We start from the raw sequence: 4,256 nt of genomic DNA, 5'->3' as shown, positions 1-4,256 counted from the left end.
GCCGCGGCCGCGCTCCCCGCTCCGCTGCCCTGGGTACCGGGTGTTGTCACCGTCACACAGCGGCGGCTGTACCTGGGACCGTCACCACCGCGCACCTGGGGCCGTGCAGGGTGGTGGGTGCTGTCAGTGTCGCTTGCTCAGAGCGATACCTGGGTACCAGGTGCTGTCACTGTCACACACCCAGGGCTGTGCCAGGTATCAGGTACTGCCACCATAGGCACCTGGGTTGTACAAGGTACTGGGTACTGTCATCATCACACAGCAAGGCTGTACAAAGTGGTGGGTGCTGTCACTGTCCCCTGCCCAGAGCTGTCTCAGGTACGAGGTGTCATCACTGTCACGCACCTGGGGCTGTACAAGGTATGAGGTGCCACCACTGTTGCACAGCCAGAGGTGTATGAGGCCTGTCTCAGCTCTGCTGTGGATTTTCAGGGCTCAGACAAGAACCCACACACATCACACAGTGTACAGTGGGAAGCCCTGGGCTTAGCCAAAATGATGCTCTGCTCTGCCCAGGTGGTCTGGGCAAGACTCCGATATACCCACACAGGAACAAGATTTGTGGGTCTACAGAGGCCAGGCAGAGCTGCTGTGAAGCAGATCTGGGTCAGATGTGCAAGATCCTTAAATATCATCAGGACAGACCTTGGGAAGGTACCAGAGCAGTGTGGGATAGGGACAGGATTGTGCATGGAGAGCCCTGGCGCCCATATCACATCCAGCACGCTTGATAGTGAAGATTAAATAATGCTGGGGAATGAATGGCACGTTAATGTTTCGGTTTCTGTGGTCTCTGGCATGACTGCAGATATTATCATCAGTATTTATGGAGCCATATCATATCTTGGACCACTTTCAGGGCTGTTTTACCCAGAGCCAGAGGATGACATCCTCGGTGGGCGGCTGTGCTGGGAAATTATATAAAATTGAAAACATACTAAATTGACTTCACAGGCAGGGTTGGGTTTCAGATATCTGTCTTTCACATGTGTCCCACAAATTCCCGGCTGTGCTCTCCGCAGCCCTTGCTCACATGGGCCTCTTTAGGTGGGAAACCTCACTGCTGGCTTTAAAGGGACTTTAAAAGAACTGCAGAGAACTTTAAAGGGGCTTTAAAAGAGCTCTGTGCTCAGTCACTCCTCGCAGCGCAGCTTTTCCCATCGGAGCTTCCCCTTCTCCCTGCAGGCAGCCTGGCCGGGGTGGCTGTGGCTGGGAAGGTGGCCAGCGTGGCAGCTGCGCCTGGACCCATCAGTCCCCTTCCTTGGCCTCGAGCCGTGTCCTGGAGAGGGAGCCCGACTCCCGGCTCTGCACGGTCCCTCCCCATTGGGAGAAATCCCTGGAACTCTAACTGGGAGCAGCCTGCTCCCTACTGTAAGAAAAGTCCTAAGTTTTTAATTCCAAACAGGAAAACAGAGGCCTGGATTTATTGTATCCTGGAGCTCTCTCTGTTGTTATAAAACATCTTTATGTAGCTGCCTTTCTTCTTGAGAAAGAATGAAGGATGTTTTCTTCCCATCCGTTAGGCTTGGCTGGTATTTTACTGCTAAGTGGAAGCATTAACCCCCTCACCTGCTCTTTTCTCTGACTTGAGGATTTATGGCACTGCTGTGACCTTGGGAGGTTTCTGGTGTAAGGAGCAGCTGCTTCAGTTTTTTCCAAGAGCCAGCAGCTTTTGGGCATGGCCCCTGGGGACTTTAGTCTTGATTAATGGTTGTCCTTCAGCCACAAAATATGTCCATGACACTATCCTAGCCTTCCTCCAAACCTTCTTATCCTGCTTCTCTGATGGAAATCAGCACCTGCTACAGGCCAGGTGAGCTCTGGAGTGCCCCGGGGCAGCTCACAGGTGCCTGGCTGCTGCTCTGGTTCCTCCTGGCCCTTGGGGAGGGTTTGCTGGCAGGTGCTTGAGATGTTTAGTGCAGCATCCCTGCTCTCCTCCTCCCCATCCCGCTGTGCCGGCTGCTGTGTGCAGTTGGAGGTGTCCCTGCCAGCAGAATTTCCTTGGGAAGCGATCAATTTTGTTATCTGTTAGAGTGCATGGGGAAGACTGAATCTCTGTGGGATGTTCTTCAAGCTTCTGAGAAAGGGATTTGGGGTGGTGTGTCCGCAGCTGGCCTTGGGTAGTCCAGAAGAGCTACCTGCAGAGAAACAGCCCCGAAGCACCGCTGCTCCATCCCTGCGAGCAGGGCCTCCCCCTCCCCTGCTCGGGGCTGGGCACAGCTCGTGGGAGGGATTTCTGACTGACAGCGAGGAAAGAGGCAAGAGAGCATGTGAGGGAAAGGAGCTGGACCTGGGAAAGGCAGGGGGAAGTTTTGTTACTCTCGTGAACCGCAGGGAGGCTGCTCTGGGGTGTGTGTGCCGGAGTTCCTCGCTCCCGGCCCCGGAGGAAGGTGTGGAGCTGCCGGCAGGAGGATGCCTGCACCTCTGGGGATGGAGTGAAGGATCACCCTGCCTGCTTCGGGAAAAGCCCCTGGGAGGTGAGATTCTCCTGCCAGAAGAGCACCCCTCCTTTTTCCTTCCCCTTGCCAAGGGCAGGATTTCACAGTGCCTTGGGAAGGGGGTCGCAGCTCTGGAGCAGCTCAGCCCACGTGGGGCTGTGCTGCGGGGCACAGCCCAGGTCTCGTGAGTCCCCAGGTCCTCGAGATTTGTCAGGAAGCAAATCCCAGAAGGAAAAGTCACTTCAGCGCATTTCACTGCGAGCAAACGAGCATGAGAAGCCAGGTTTGGTTTGGGGGAAAACCCAGCTGCAACCTGCACTGTAATTTGCAACGAAGTGAAGAAACCCGCTGAGCGGAACCCGAGAGGGAGGAAGCATCCAGGAATGGTAAATCCGCTCTCCCCCTGCGAGGACTCCCCCGTGCTCCGATAGCTTTGTCCTTTGCGAGGAGAGGCACCGGCAAGTTGGGAGCAGGAGGCAGCAGGAGCCTGGGAGGAGGAGGAACCGGCCAGCCGTGCTGGAGGAGGCGGTGGGATTCCCGGGACCACCGCTGGAAGCACCTGGAGGGAGAGGAGCGGCTGCGATGGAGTTTCCTGCAGTGGCACTGTCACTCATCCTGGCGCTGCGAATGTCTCCGCTGGCTGCTGGGAGCAAACTGCAGCCCCACATGTGAGTAGGAAGAAAGAGTTCCGGAGCGGTTTTGTCGGGCATGGAATGGAAAAGCAGGAGCCAAATGCAGTGTTTTCAAACCAGGGGTGAAGCGAGGAGCAGAGAGTGAAGGGGCAGGGGGGAGGAAGCTGTTGTGGGTTTCTTTATTTGCTACCAGATGTGCAAAAAGGGGAATAGAAAATTGAAAACCTGGATAGTCTTTGCCTGTAGGGGGGAACTCCTCGGTTTAGCTGAAATGCTACTGTTGTGTGAGTGCGAGAGATGATGCTTGTGTGAATACTTTGCCCTTTCTTCCCAGACCTGCTGCTTTTATTTCTCTTCACAAATCTTTCTTACTCCACGTTCCTCCCTGCCCGCTGCTGTTACTCCAGCAGCACGTAGGCTGCTCTTTTTAATTACATTTTACAGTTACCGTTTGGTGTTAATCATTTGGCTGCTCTGGAAAACTTCCTTGCAAATTTGGCCTCCTGCCAGAAGATGGTCTCTCGGAGCCAGGGGATCACTGTAATTCCCTTTGTCTGTGGAGCCAGTGTGGTGTGGGGTGCAGACTCCAAGCCGCCTTCCTCAAGGCATTTAATTCTTCAAAAAAGGGGTGTCCTTTAGCAGATAAAGGTTTTGGAAGAAGCAGCTTTTTCTCCCCACGTCAAGGTTTTGTGCTCCTGCCCTGACAGTTACTTTCAGGACTTCTTGGATGAGGCACTGGAGCAGAGCCCTGTGCCAGCACGCTGGGGTTGGAATCAAGCAGCCCGGAGCAGTCAGATGCCAACTGCAACCTCTAAGCTTCACCACGTCCAAATCAGTTATTTTCACTTCTTTTATAGAAAGTATCTCTGTGAAAACTCTGGGTCCCTTTGGAAGAGTTGGAAGCAACACAAGCAGCCCCAAATACCAAGTGTCTCACAGAGTCAGGGACAAATGTCTCCCTCTTCATCCTTAGTTAAACCCCCTGGCTTGTGCTTGGAGAAGGAGTTAGGATTAGAGAAAAAACAAGGTGCATTTCTTTGATTTATTGGAATTACCCTTGCAGCCCTTAGCTCTGAACGAGCAAGAAACCACCCCTGTGCCTGGTCCACCTGGCACTGTTTCTTTTCCCTGCAGTGATTGAACTCATTGAGGAGGTGGATGCTGGGGCTGCCCAAGCCCTTCCTGC

This window comes from Corvus brachyrhynchos, unplaced genomic scaffold (assembly GCF_000691975.1).
Source record: "Corvus brachyrhynchos isolate BGI_N302 unplaced genomic scaffold, ASM69197v1 scaffold68, whole genome shotgun sequence".
Classification (NCBI taxonomy): domain Eukaryota; kingdom Metazoa; phylum Chordata; class Aves; order Passeriformes; family Corvidae; genus Corvus; species Corvus brachyrhynchos.
Note: the sequence above shows the minus strand (reverse complement) of the source record.